The sequence below is a fragment of the Onychostruthus taczanowskii genome, unplaced genomic scaffold, assembly GCF_017590055.1.
Source record: "Onychostruthus taczanowskii isolate IOZ18803 unplaced genomic scaffold, ASM1759005v1 scaffold205, whole genome shotgun sequence".
NCBI classification, from domain to species: Eukaryota; Metazoa; Chordata; class Aves; order Passeriformes; family Passeridae; genus Onychostruthus; species Onychostruthus taczanowskii.
Window position 1 is genome coordinate 254,021 of NW_024499296.1, and position 16,092 is coordinate 270,112.

At 36.5% G+C, this 16,092-nt stretch overlaps 1 protein-coding gene across 3 annotated transcripts in view; it reads right to left on the bottom strand.

Moving 5' to 3' along the window:
* Positions 1-351: 351 nt before the first annotated feature.
* Positions 352-16,092, bottom strand: part of PRR16 (proline rich 16) — a 134,652-nt gene continuing 118,911 nt past the window's right edge. For all 3 annotated transcript variants that reach the window (XR_005952602.1, XR_005952604.1, XM_041403857.1), the window contains exon 3: positions 352-1,518. The gene's annotated coding sequence lies outside the window, so the exon portion shown is untranslated. The remainder of the gene's footprint in view (positions 1,519-16,092) is intronic.

Below are 16,092 nucleotides of genomic sequence, written 5' to 3' on the forward strand. Positions count from 1 at the left end.
ATTATTTGGCTACATTCATTTCATTCTTAAACATCCAAATTTTCACTTACTGAAACTCACTGATAATAAAAACCCTATCCCATTATATATTTAATTTCTTCCTGTGGATATTAAAATAAACTATGTTCTGAAATTAAGAGTTAAAATACCTCCTTTTTTTTCCATACATGTTTGCCTATATAAATATATTTCATCATTTTACAAATTACAGTATTTATATTAAAGCTTTCATTCAGCAAATCATTACAGCTTAACAAGAACAAACAATCCCTGTGTTTTGGTTCTGTCTTTAATCACTTTTGGAGATAATGAAAACCAGCCAAAATGAGTGACTGCAAATAATACAAACAACACATTTATTTAGAAAAATAAACTGAAAATGTTGCTTGTCTGTTAGATTTCTCCATGAAGTATAGACAAATGGCTAGAAAAATTTTATGTCAAGTACATATTACAAATGACTTTAGCAGTAACTGGGACTAAATGTCAATGTTCAACAGGAACATTTTTTGATGTATAATTCAATAGATTAAATTTCTCAGCTGCTAATATGATAAAAAAATGGATGCTATTAAAAAAGATTATATCCCCTTTTTAAATACACCTTATCATGTTGCTGCTTTTTCATATATATACATATGTATATATGTATGTATATGCATGTATTTATTTCATCCTAAGAAAGGATCGCAATCCTTTCTGTGAAGAGATCCCCATAGTGAAAGAGAGCATAAATGTTTTTCTTCAGTTCTAACTTTTTAATTCCATTTGGAGCCATGGCAAAGTATAGCTTGTTGTGGTCAAAAATCTCCTGGGGCCATCTGTGCAAATGGTGGCACACATCATTACCCTGAATGGAAGTGACAGTGCAAATAATAGAAGTGCATCGAGATGCAATCTCTAAGAGCAGAACTTCCTCAAAGTTGGGTGGAGGACAGGAGACAGCATCCTTAAAAGTGACTTAACTTCACTTATGCCCTGTTCCTGTATGGCTTTGAATATATACAAGGGATGACAGAGGTCTTCTTCCCCACAGACAGTAACACTCCTCTGTTACAATAAATGTATCCTTTTTTTCTGAAATTACTAAGTGCTTCCTTTCTCCTTTTGGCTACATATTGAAATATTTGTTGATGCTGGCTGTACCCATAAAAAACTCCTTGTCTGGTACTCTGGTTGCTCAGCACAGAACTCAGGTGTCAGGCTTGGAGACAGCAGTTTCTGCAATGGGGCAAAACATTGAGTTCTCTTATCCTTCTTTCCCACTGAATGGAATTTAAGGCTGTGGCTTTTGCCAGGACTCAGCTTGTAGCTGTCAGATCTGAAAGAGGTGATTCAATGCAGATTACACTAGTGCTCAGTTGTGCTCTGACTTCAAGGGTTCTTCCATTCTCCACTAAGGGTCAGGTTTCCTGGTTACTTCTCAGATCCGGCCTGCAACAAGTCACAATGATGAATCTGATATGGAAATTAATTGATGTGCCTCCAAATATAGATACTCCTTCATGCCTGAAGGTGCTGTTAAAAAGAAAAGAAGGGCAAAGTTATAAAAAAATGTTACTTTAAATAGACAATTTAATAAACAAAATATAATTTTGAACTATAATTCCAGTTTTCATGTAAGCATTTAAAAAAATAATAGTATTTTGAAATGATCTTTTATAGTTGCACTTTATTATGTATACAAGCCTTTTTATTTTTTTGCAGGGGTAAATGGGCTTAATTTCAATGGTGTCTTTGAAATCACATTATTTATATTCCCTGTGAAATCTGGACTCTAATACTTGTTCATAAATTAAATAGAACGTGAACTCAGCAGAGGCTCCCCATCTGACAAGTAAGTTTTCCACTAAAATATTATATATAATTCTGATTTGGGTCTTTCATATTCATTTTTGCGAAAGTTTTAATTTTTATAAAACACTAATAATGCTGCAGTCTAATGATGGGGTTTACTGCCTTACTGAGTTTTCCTAGCTTCATTTATTAGGGAAGATAAAGCAGCAGTATCTAAGAAAGAGATCTTAGAATACTTACCTGTTGGTAGCTAGGACACTAATTTGGGTTAAAGGATTAAATTCACACCTCCTGAGGAAAAGAATAACAACTTCCTGATGCATTTTTGGTGATTTACACCTGGAGGTACATACTTCAATGAGAAGGAAGATCACTTCTTTGCCATTAGCTTTGTGAATCTAGCCCCTCATTCACATTTCCTCATATTTCTTACTCAAACCATTTAAATTGGTAAAGATTGTCATGGGACAATCAATGGGATTGTTCACTGTCAGACAAAAAGAAGGAATCTGAATTTGCTGTAATGCAAATACTTTTTTCCCCCAGCACTAAATGAAAAGATAAATTATTTAATGAAATTATTTAACACAGAATTGTTACAGTGGCCCAATGTAACCCTACAGCCTAGCCTAGATAGATTTGTGATACCACTGGCTTAGCAGAAGTTGTTTTCCTAGTCAAGTATTCAGAGTTTCACTCACATTGTTAATGAAAAGGAAAGTGTTCTAAACATCTGTTAGCAGCTTACTTTTAAACTGAAGATGGTCTTCATATCACTAAAAAGTTACAACACTTGTTCAGCTGTCAGAATTTCAGGCTTCAATTACATTTGGGCTAATGATTCCTGTATGTTTATTACCTCATTAGAATCACCAGAAAAGACAGTATTATCCTTAAATGCAGCTTAATTCTCAGGAACAAGATGAATATGGTGCAACTAACACACATTTATAATAATTATAATAATACTCACAAAAAAGAAAATGCGAATAGTATTTGTTGTCAGAAAACAGTTGTTCCTCAAACTTAGACTCTGAATAAAGTAAAATACAATGCTGAGCACTGTAGGCATGAAGAGCAAGGTTTTCTTTTCTTCTGGGTTGCAATTCATAAACATAGACAATATCATGCTGTCTTAGTTTAATTCCAGTCAGCAACTAAGTAACGTGCAGTTCCTCAATCACCCCCCACCACAGTGGGCTGGGGAGGAGAGCTGGGGAAAAAACTGATACACATGAATAAAATTAAAATATTGCAATAATAACGATAACAAATAAACCCCAAGAAAGAAAAGTGATAGACAATTCAATATGGCTCAACATCTGCTGACTGATGTCCAGCCAGCCCTCAAGCTGTATGAGCAGCTCCTATCCCACTCCCCGAGTTTATTGGACATGAGTTTATGGTATGGAATATCCCTTTAGCCAGTTTGGGCCACCTCTCCTGGTTTTGCTCCCTCAAGGCTTCTTACACACTTCCTCACTGGCAAAGCAGAGGAAGTTGAAAAGTACTTGATTTAGAGTACACACTACCTAGCAACAACTGAAACACCAGTGTGTTAATCAACATTATTCATATTCTAAATCCAAAACACTACTAAGAAGAAATTTAACTCTATCCCAACCAAACCTTGGACAACTGCTTACAAAACCAGGAAGTGATTTATCAAGTATACTTGAATTTCTCCATCATTTCTGTCATTGAGTTGTCAGCCCACACAATTAGATTCATTCTAAATCATAAAACCATGTGACATCCACCCTCATTTCATCAACATTCTACCAAGAAAAGACTGCCTTTTTTCCCTTTATACTAACTGTGCTAAAGAGTAAAAATGATGAAAATATTTTGCACCTTTCCACATTAACAAAGAGTATGTTCAAATGAAAAATTATGGTTAAACTTGCTGAGTGGAAAATTCATTAGGTAGCAATGCCTGCATTAAAAAAACAGCTGTGCCTCTTGCTACCCTCCACAAAATCTATACTTGCAAGCCATTATGGTACACATGGAGAAGTGAGCAGCAAGAGAAAAAAGGCCAGTCAATGAAAAAAAATCCCTGCCTACTAACTACAGACTCCTATCCTGAACCGCTTAGTCTTTAATCCTATAGTCTGTACTGGTTTTGATAGCAAGCCCGTACATTCTGATTTAATTCATCATTACAACATCTTTTTTTTTTTTTTTTTACAGCATACCTTGCCACTCACCTCATTGTAATAAAACCCTGACCCTATTAAAATCATTATTAGGGAGCTAGAGCTCAGACAATTTACAGGAAACCATTTTGTTCACTCATGTCCCTTCTCCTTTTCAGTACTTGGGCAGCATCACTATGTCATTCTCTTCCTTATACAGCACCATTATTTAGTCCCAAAAGCTAGAGAAACAAAGAAACCAATGTTGCTCTTCTCCCCGTTATTCAAAACTAGATAACCACTCTTCTGTATTAAAAAATAAATTTCACTTTGCTGTGTGTATTACCTGAAAACCACCTACATCCTTCTGCTTTGGTCTGTTTGTCAAAGTCTTTTTAAAAAAGTGATAGTGAGTCTAGTCCCATCTACAAGGACATCCTCCTTCTCATCATGGCCATGACCATATTGTCTCTGGACACATTGCTATGCAGAACCCTGTGGATGGAAAATGTTAAGGGAAAAGGCTACTAAGGGAAGTTTCCTTTCATCCTCAGACCCATGAAATGGCTACCCCATTCTCAGATACAGAGAAACCATTACATTTACTGGTCTTGAAATAAAGACCAATAAATCCAGTGGCATGGTTGGAAGACACCAAGAAAATTATAGAGAAGACATCATCAACTTTGAAGTGGTATGTGCAGTGAGGATGCCAATGATCACAGAAAAGAATACTTTTAATGAAGGTTTCTATGCTGGGCCTCATGCCTTTTATCAAGGAAAAGGGAGAAAACAACTAGGAAATGTACGTCATGTTCAATTGAGAAAGGGAGATTTACTGGATGTATGCTAAGCCATGTAATTTCTGCATCATTGTAATTCTGGTAAAAGCACCTGAAAGACTAGCTGAAAAAAAATCTTCATTATTTGGGCTAATTTGGACATATGTTATTATCTGTCTTAAGTAACTGCAAGTCAGAGCACATGCCCAGCTATTAGTTGTACTCACATATTTAGGAGTACAACAAAAGTTCTTACTTTTTTTTTAAAAAAAAACAACAAAAATTGATATGGTAATAAATCTTCCTAAACATAGTGCAGATATCTTCTAGATATTGTTTAAATATTAATGGCATCTGTTAAGTTGTTGTAATGGTGTTGATTGGCCAATCTGAGATTTCCTGGCCAATGCACCAATTAATGTGGTGGGTCTAGCACTGGCTAAATGCCAGTGCACCCACTAGAACATATTTACTCATTTCCTGCTGTGATATAGCATTAGGAGGAAGGCAAAGCAGGTTCAAAACTTTAAAATGGTATAAAAAAAAAGTTTATTAACAGAACTAAACGAATAATAAGAATCAGAATAAAACCTTCAGAATACTTCTCCCCTACAACCTTTTCTGTCCCACTACCAATGTACAGAAACAATTCAGTCATATTATGACCTCTAGAATACTCTTTCTTCAATTCACTAAGGGAGAGGAGTCCCTCTTGTGTTTCATGGAGACTTCTCCACAAGAAAACAGTTCTCTCATGTGTGGCCATGATATTATGAAAAATCCTTTGCTGGGATTTTTCCTCTCCTGAGAAGCTGAGGAGCTTCAGGAGAAAAATGTAAACAATTACTATCTGCTGCTGTGGAATTCTCTTCTTGTTGTAGCCTTCTGATCTCTCTATTCTTTAGTATAATCTTAATATAGCATTTTAAGATAATATTTAACATAATAAATCAACCTTCTAAAATGGAGTCAAACCTCGTGTCTCCACACACGGAGAGTTCGCCACAACATCTCATGGCTTTTAATTCCCACTAGTAGCAGCCACCTAGGAACCTGCAATTGTGAAGTCTCTCCCATCTTTTCACAGCCTTCCTACAGCTGCATTTATGGGCCATGTCAATTTATGGAATACTATTTTAAGGATTAGCTGTTCAAGAGCAAAGGTTCTCTTTATCTATCTCTAAGATCATCTTCATCTCTGGGAACAGAGGTGGTCTTCTTCTTTCCCTAGGGGCAAAGGGTCTTCATCACTCTTCTCTCTCTCGGTTCAAACTTCTCATGGGATCACAGCTACTTCAACATCTGCTTGCTTTAGCATAGATGACTTTGCTGCAATTTGAACACTTAATCTCCCATACTTTTCAATGAGTTACAGGGAAAAAGAGTCTGATATATCAATTATATTCTTCTCCATAGCTTTACAAGAGGATTTCAGCCCAAAACTAAAGGCATCTCCTCATTCTCCTTCCCATCTGGAATTTGACTTCTTCTTTACTGACCTCAGTGTCTCATGTTGCCTTTGACATGTCTTCACTCACTCTCTTTCATACGAGAAAGGATCAATGCTTTGCAAGTTTCATCTGTGCAGTGAAAGAGCTCCATCTCGCCCAGGCCTGCGGGTCATTATGTGATCCCTGCCGGGCTGCGGCCAGAGCACTTACAGTGATGTATTTCAGGCTGCACCGGGGGCTGTGTCAGGCTCGATCACAGACCATGGCCAAAGACCATGGCTGATCTTTGGTTTTTGCTGCGTCCAATTCCAGCCACGGGGCCACTCTCTGCACGGGCTCCTCTGCCCTCAGCCACACGATCTTGTGCAGCAGCCGTGCTGGGGAAGGAGACGCGGAGACAAGATGCTATCAGCCATGGCCCTGCCTGGGCCAGGGCCCCACAGCCTCCTCTCTCTGTGCCTGGCAGCCGCTGAGCCCGGCCCGGCCGGGACAGGGCCCCTGGGCTCCCTGGAAAGGGCTGGGCCCCGAGGCAGAGCCCATCTGGCCCGGCCCAGCCGGGACACGGCCCCTGGGCTCCCTGGAAAGGGCTGGGCCCCGAGGCAGAGCCCACCCGGCCCAGCCCGGCCAAGACGGGGGAAGCCAGGCCAGCCATGTTACCTGTTCCCAGCCCGGAAGGAAAAGAGAGCATTCCCGGGGTTTGTTCATTTTCAAATGCAAATCTCACAGATGTGGATCTAGTTTTTAACATGTCTGATCTAGGCTATTAACATGTCTGTTCTCAAAGCTAGCCAGCAATTGGTTTTGCTAGGCCAAGAGCAGCTCTCAGCAGCTCTTCTGAGAAAAAATCACTCTCATGGGTGGCTTCAATGCAAAAACTGCACAGCTGTATGTTGTATAAATTACTTACTTATTCCTGAAAGATACGGAAATATTTAGATTCAGACATAGACCATTTTATTTCTTCTTTTATCTTAAGCTTTTTACTCTTTTAGGTAAGATTAATTACTATGCTAATTCCCTCAATTGAGTAATTACTAAAAGCAAAGGGAATGCTTCTTTAAAATTCTGGGGATTTTTGCTAGTTTCTGTTGTCCAAGAAATCCTCATCATGATACCTGTTGAGACATCTTTTTCTGTAAAAACTAAAACACCTAAATCTAAACAACACAGGATACTAACAAAACCACCACCAAACTTTTTTTGTAATTATTCCTACTTTTTTCATCAAAAGCTTCAGAAAACATATTTATGTGTGATTGCCCATCCTACTGTTTCAATCCATAAATAATTTATTTGTCAATGAACAAGTAAGAAATCCCAGTTGCTTATGGAAGTTTATCTTTCCAAGCTTAGGAGGAGATTGAAAATGGAATGAAAAATGAAACTATTTACAGATTACAAATTAAATGTACACATTTCCCTTTTCTTCTTTACATACTACAATTAATTTATGCATTGACAACATGTATTAGCTCCTACAATGGTATTCTTGTGATCTCACTAGCCTCTCCTAGCAACACTTCCTTAATGAGTTTTTTGTCGTGCCAGTTTTGCTATCTCCAGAGCTTTCCCTATACAAAGTTCTATAAATATAATCCTGAATAGAAAATGGTAAATTATGTTAGAATGTATATGATGAGAATATTTACTGACTGTGGTTATCCAATTGAGCTCCAACAGTTTAAGTAGTGTATTTGTAGATATTTGCTATCATTGTCTGCTTGCACAACAAAATGAAGACCACCAGCACATTGTCTCTGAGAGCTACTGTAATTTTTATAGTGACAAGCACGCAATTAATGTCAGACACAATGTGCTTATTAATATATGAAACTCATAAAATCTCCTGCTTGTTACTAATGTACTACTGGCCAAATTTATGTAGTGCTTGTCCCAGTCAAGTACCAAACAGCTTAGATTTGAGAGAAGTAATATTGTAGGACCTACAACATGCAATCAAGCATTTTCTTTGTTTTTTAGTTTTTTTTTTTTGTTTTTTTTTTTTTTTTTTTTGGTGTGTGTTTTTTGGTTTGATTTGGTTTGGTTTTGGGGTAATTTTTGTTGATGCCCCTAGTTTCCAATGTAGCTGATATCTAAGCAGCCCAAGTTACAAGGTGACAGGTACCAGGTACCTTGACATCACAAAAGTCAGTAACTTACAATACGGATTGCTATGATGAATGCAAAAAATGACAAAACTCCAACTAAAGAAATGCTAATAGGGAAAAGAATGGCACTGGAAAAAGACCTAATGATGTATCCTGGGAAAACCTGGCAGTCTTGTTCACTGGTCAGAAGCATGTCACCTTTTAAAGTAGTACACATAAATTTTAAGTAGAGTAGTATGTACAGGATGCGCAGAAAGTATATCTAATTAGCATTTTTAGAATTCCTCAGACATACTTTTGGCAGTGACAGTACATTTCTCTTTACCATTTCAAATTTTAGAAATATATTCATCAGGTAAATTTTTCTTTACATGACTTTTTATTCATTTTCCTTTTTGGTTCCTAGGGGTTAGAAAATGATTTTGGTGGTATCATAATGTATATTTTAAGATAGAATTGGTTATCCCAAGTGTGAGCACAGTCCTGGGAAGCTTATTTATTTTCTCATGACTTTTTGGATATGTTACAATACATCTTTCATACAAATATTTCTGGGAGGGTGGTTTTGATTCATTTTGTCTCTCAGATACATGTTTACCAGGTCCCAGAAAATTATTTTCTCAAAAAATCATCTTGTACTTAACAAACATGCATAAAAAAGCAAGAAATTATCAAGAAGATGCAAGCAGATTTTTCTTTGTACTAGAGTATAAAATCTGAGCAATGCATTTCATTTCAAATTAAGAAGCTATAGCTTGTTCCAATATTTATTTGCAGACAGGCTTCTGATGTGGATTTTTTGCAAAAAGCAAGTCTAAATACACATAAATGCTTGCTTATCAATTGTTGTAATAGAATATATAAGCTGATATATAAATATAAACATTTATATGTATATTTATGCATTATTTGTGTGTCTCATGTATGTGTATGTATATAATGTACATATAGACATATTAATTCTCTCTTTCTTCTACTTCTTTGGGCTAGATGCCAGACAAATCTTGAACAAAACCCAGAAGACTGCAGCCAGTTAGACTGTAGTTTGCAAGGTCACATCCACAAGCTCAAGTGGCCACTACGGTTGTGCCAACAGCAGCAACCCATGTGAGTATTACATTGGGTGGGTCTCTTTATAGAGAAGCACTCACACTTCAGCTTAGTTCCATCCCTAGGAGATACATCCTGGTGATACTATGGAAATAACTGTGAACAAATACTTTAATGTCTGGGGTGCTTCTTCAACAGGAGATATCAATTGTTTAGCTATAAGTTCATTTAAACAGACAAGTACTTGAGCATTGCTTCATGAGGGCTTATGAAATAATTCGTACCATGTGCTCAGTAGACAATATTCAATCTATAAAGCCAGTCTTCCATATGTGGCACTTCACTCTGTAAAAGAAAATTTGGCTCCACTTCTGGTTTGGTTGCAGATTTTTTTTGAGATCCAAGCAATAATTGCAATCAACACGTTACAAGCTAGCATTTTATTTCACTCTGTCCTTTTCAGGCTCTATAGATTTCCGTTTATTTTCAGAAGTGAATAATCTGAAATATTCAATCTACAAGCCAAAACACTAAAAAATAGTTTTGATGCTTGCTGGGGTTTGGCTACACTTGAGAAATAAATAAACCCTACACTGCTAGTGGTGAACAACAACTTGTTTCTTCAGCATCCTTCCCTGAGTATGGAGGAATGCAGATGAACATCTACCTAAACCTGAGGCCTACTGATGCTTTCCCAAATTAAGTCTGTGTATCTGAGATGCTCCAAGGGAATCTCCTATGGTCCAGGGAACCCACCTATTCATTCTTACTGCATTTCTTTTAATATAAGAGCTAAGGAATATTGGATCCTATTTTCATATGCCCTATTTTTGCCTGCCTTTTCATGCTGAGTCAAAGCAAATTTCCTTAATTAGTTTCAATGCATATGTGTGTCAACTAGAAGTAGAGCAAAGATCAGTAAAAGAAAGAGGTGCAACACTTTAATGATTAGTGAAATATAGCTACTAAAACACTTGCGAAGTTGGTTACAAAGTTTGTCTACGTAGCTTAAGATGGGCAATATCAGAGTAAGTAAATATTGAAACAAAAAATATCAAGGATGAAGGAGGTTTGCATTTGCAACTACTGCCAAAGTATGTCACATCCAGTATCTAGTGCTGGGAAATTCCTTATCAGTGCTGCACCTAATACCTCTTTAATTAATCTGAGGACCTTGCCAACTATGTCTTCCAGATCTTGGCAGAAAGTAAAAAGATGGAAGGTCTTATATGTAAAAATATACCAGCACCCTGTACCCCATGTAAGTCAGTATTTTTTTCTGTAAAAATTCAGATATCCAGTGGCATACTTTTAAAACAGTCAGTTCCTGGAGCTGATTATATAACAGAAAACAGGATGATAATAAAAATCCCTGTGAACCTACACTCAATGAATAAAAATAAATTACTTTGGTATACAGCATAATCTACTTGACAAAGGAAAAAACCCTTTATCAGTCAGGGAAAGGGACATTAAAATCATTACAACTTGAAAGTTCACACAGAATAGTTAAATGATTTAAAAGACTTGCATCTGCTATTATTTAAAAAAAATGTTTCAATTTTTAGAGTTTAGAGGTTTTTGTATAATTACATGTCTTAAAGTGACCAGTAAATGGTTTGAAAATCACTCTCCTCAGAGTACATCTTGCAGTTGACAGGTGTAACCTTTTCTTATTCAGCCTGAAGCTAGCAAGGATAGATGATAAGTGAGCTGGCAGCCCTCCACCTCCTTATTTTGCAAAAAAAAATTAACTATATGGGTGAAAAGAGACATGTAGGACACAATGTAACTATCAATATTTCTGCCTTTTTTTTTTTTTTTTTTTTTACATTTATGGATCTTTCATCTATTTCAAATTACTCAAGTAATCCATCAGCCTTGTAGGATTAGGCCTACTTTGCAAGCCAAAAGGACTTAAAAGACATCAGAAAAAATCCCTAAATTCCTTGATGCATTTTTTCTGCAGTTTGCCTGTTGAAGGATGAAAGAATTTGTGATTCTAGCTAACCACTCGTTGTTCATTACCATGTGCTTTACAGGATTTATTTTTTCCTTTATCATTTGGGACAAATATTTTGCCACACAAGAAAAAAGTATTAATTTCACTGACAGTAGATATATGGAGATTACTGAAATTACATTATCCTGTTCTCCCTAAACATGCCAATGTGTCTAAAGGCACACAGTGATTCATTATTATTACTATTCATTATTATTCTGGTTAGTCAAAATACTCAAATTCAATTCTTTTCTGTAAAATGGGTTTCTGTGAGGTTGCTGGACACTGGGATGTTCTGTCTTTGTTTCTAGGAAGTTTTAGCTACTGACATTACTCAGTAGCTCACACCTGAATCTTGGGGAGAAATCTCTAAATCCAGCAGAGGTTCTAAGGCCAATGAATAGAGTTTACTACACACTTCAACAGCCTGTTGGAAGACTTCGCACCCACCCAATCAGCCCTTTTCCAGCAGGCAGAATAGTAAGCGTTCTATCAACTGCTTGAACCTTTCTGCACTGTGAAATAAAAATACTAAAGCTTCTACGCATTAATTTACCAAAACTTAACCAGTTACTTTCTTGAGCTCCCAAGGAAATCATGGTATAAAGAAGAAATGGAATACAAATCACAACAGAGACTGAATATATTTTTATATTGGAAGGTGAAAAGAGTATCAGGGTATTATTTGGTATCTTCATATGCATTGTACTTTCAGCAGCAAATATGTATGAAAGAGATCAACCTGACATGACACTGAAGATACTTGGAAGTCTTCTTATGGAAAACACTATGTATTTTCCAGGAACATTAACCTTGGAAAGAGCTCTAATTTTTGATTACTCTACTAGAATGTACATGCTTACAGGATTATAAAAATAAATACAGGAATTTATAACTTTTGCAAATATACAATGATTCAATGCAATCTTTCCATTTCAGGGGTCAACTGTTGTTTCAACAGCTCTTGCAAATACCTGTATATAAAAGAAGAGATGGTCCTCTGCATCCTCTCTTAAAATCTACTTAGCTTAGCTTTCTCACCACCACTCAAACACAACAAAACATATCAAACTGACATAAAAAGGAGGAAATAGCAGTTTATCAGAAATATCAGTATTTACAGTCTTCTTAGGCACTCAGAATTATGCCTTTTAATTAATTTTGAGCAATCCTAGAAATGAGCTTCCAGAACTTGATTATGTAGGTGTGACGTAACATTGTTATAAGTGTTACAGACCATGTGACAGGAGTAAAAGGGAAAGGAAGGAATGCTGAATCTATCATTTGGATAATTACTTCTGTTCCAGTCATAATACACTCTGTTTTGTTTTCATGGTGGGTTTTGGTTTTTTGCGTTTTTTGTTAGTTTTTGTGTGTCCACGTGTGTGCATATGTATGCATGGAAGTGTGCTAAGAATTGCATTTTGGACAGCACAATGGAGAGGGGAAGTATTTTTTGGAATTTCCTACCTGGTTAAACGAGTAATGAAAAATAAAATGGCTTCATGTTTCTTCTGCAAACTCAAGGAGAGAAGGTGTAGCTTTGGCCTGATGAAACTTTCTTCACAATTAATATTGAAAAATATATTATTCCTCACTATCACTTTCCTTTAAAGTTATCTAAGAGCCTCTTAACTCTTAATGCCTCAAAGAGCATCTAAGTAAAAGTAATATAATAATTTTTTAGTGATGAAAACTGGAACAGCTACTTTTATGTCCAGTTCTCGTATTTTGTAGCCATAAACATGTCCTGGATAATAACCTGATTCATCTGTGTCAATAATTGGAACAACATACTTACTGCTTGCAAAGAAATACTGAACTTTCAAAATACATTCCCTAGATAACAAAAAAGGCATTAATTTATAAGCATCACTGAAAGGGATCTTAAATTTACTTCTGTAAACTGTTTTTCCTGTGCCATAGTAATTTTCCAATAAGAAAACAAAGAAACAGAAGAACAGGAATAAATATAGGAAATTCTTAGCATGTGAGCATATAAATCAGTGCACTAACCTCAACTGTAAGTCAGCAATCAGCTGAAAGCTCAGCGATGATGTAACAAAATTTTCACGTACTGTATCAAAACTGCAAAATATATAATGTACAAATGACAAGCTGACAGCTCATTTCTGAAAAGCCTTTTTCCACACCACCACCAGACTCCATTTTGAGTGAAGTCTTACCACTCCTCCCCCAACATAGAGTGTGTGCTGAAAAGTAAATTGCTAGCTATGTCCTTCTGAAATTTTCTATTAAAAGTCCCAGGATAACCGAAATTATTTAACTTTGAGAACCAAATTTTAGGCTATTTTAAGGAATGTCTAAATTTACTCCAGGAGAGAATGGTTGGCTCAGCTGTCTTTGTTGCTGCAGTGAGTGTCAGGTAACTCCACTCATCCACACGAGAATATGGCTTTACTCAAAGGATTGGGGGAGAGAAATTAAAGAGTTAGAACACTTCACCTCCTCTGTTGCTTGTGAGAAGTCAGGTTCTGGTGTAGGACCTGAGAAGGAAGACAGAGTTTGCTGAGGTTTTCACTTGCGTTTATGGCTGTTGAGAAAGAAGAACAGCTGGCACAAAGCATGACCTGGCTGGTGATCACACTTGCAGAAGCAGCAGCTCAGGGTCTGAAGGAGATCTGATGGGAAACGGTGGCTAATGGGGAGGCTTTAGGCTGATGCCCGAAACAAGTGCCCTTGGAAGTGTATACATAACTGCTGGGCACACTGAAGAGGGTGTGTTTGTGGAGGCTGCAAAAGAGAAACTCACCCCATCCCTCAGGAATAGGATACAGCAGAAATAAAAATGGATACTCTGTCCTTTCAGCATGATACTTGCATTGCTTTTCCAAAATCCAATGATCATCTTAGTACTCTCTCTTTTTTCGCAGCACCTTCCTCTATCAAAATCTCAGAGCAGCCAAAGCCATACTGCTACATACAGAAACACGGGGCATGCTTTAGACACACAGGGAAGCTGTGAGTTTAAAATGCCTCAGGCAGAGGAAGCAAGTCAATTTGGATTTCTCTTATCTCTAGCAACAGAGGGCAAAAGAAAGGCAGTCTATAAACACCATCTCCTTCTCCAGCAATTTGTAAACCTAGCACATCTGTCCCATGCTTTATTTATGAGTGAATGAAAAACAATTGGATTTGTGTCAGATAGAATATCTAAATGCTGAAAGGAATGACAGATTTTGGTTTTTCATTTTGGCCATACAAATACACACTTCATGTTTACTTTCACTATGAGTCAAAATCCACTGTCTTTCCTTAGTGTTATAATTAAAAGGATGGATACAAACAACCCCTTTGGCCCTGCTGGCTTGCATTACTTGAAACAATGCCACCTTAGATGGTGAAAATATTTTGGAAAACTAAAACTGCCATTTCTCTTTTTCTTTTTGATAACTTGGACTCTAAGACCAGTACTGTGTTAATGATATTTCTCATGTTACTAATTTCAAGGGAAATGTCACTGTAGAGCTACAGATAGCAACCAAAACAGTGAAGCTTTATTTTGCCTGTCGGCTGAAGTCAAATTATACACTAGTTAAAAACGGGAATTACATGGTATGCAAGGATTTTCTACAGTAGAGATTAGAGGTGAATAATTTCTTTCATGTATTATTCTCCTTCCTTTACCCCAAAAATAGCTTCCATAAATAAGAAAGTTCAAAAACTGCAAACTGTTTAAGAGTTACCTGAACAACTGTACTAACTGATAATGATGCATCGAAGTAGCTAAAATGCATATTGTGCTTTAGAAACTTTAATTGAGAAACAAGTCTTCTGCTGTTGAGATAGTAATTCTTTTATAAATCTATGTATAGAAACAATTGCTAATAATTTTATTTTTACTGCTGCTGTCTAATAGTGGCACTACAAAAACTGAGTTGGATGATGGTATCTCAGATAACTTTTTTCCCTTTAAAAAATAAGCAATCAGGAAAAAGTATCATAAAAGCTTTTGCAGAAGGATCAATATGCTCTTGATCTGGTTTAAGACAGTACCAGAAAGTTCTCTCTCAGAAAATCACAGGATTAAACAGATAAACTCCCTTTGTTTAATAGGATTTTTAAATAACAGCCTGTTAACTGAGATGGAATTAGAAGGAAAACCCAAGGAGGTTATTTATGTTTTCTGTGTTTATAAAAATGTAATTCCTATTGCTGATTCCAGCAGAAGCCTGCACAATAATGGTGATTAATAGAATTTTAATTTCTTATATAATTTTCCAGCAATTACAAAATCTGTGTTTAAAAATACCCCAAGGTGACATATTCTTAGTGAATTTAAAATGTCTTATACCCAGAAATTGCACTTATTCACAAATATGCTGGGTATCTTTCAGTACTTACAAAAAATGCATGGGTACTTAAGAAACTAATTTTAAAACATCAGCTGAAGTAATCACTGTTTGATTTAATGCCTTTACAATAGATTTTTTATTTCATTCCTTCTGTCATACCTTACTAGTGATAAATTGATGAGTTTTGATGGAAGATACGGAAATAAAATTTGTATTAACTGTTTTGTGCTGAATCATTGATGCTCCATGTGATCTAGTCCAGATTGATTTCCACCTTTCAAACAAGCCTTTAATACAGAAGCATGAAAGCAACACTGCACCTGTCTTTGGGCTGTTCTACTCCCTTCATTGTGGTGATGCCTCAGAGTAGGTGGACATCTCCCCACCTACACAAGCTGTGCAGCTGGGCTGACAAGAGCAGCCTGGACGCAGGTGAGAGAGAGATTTG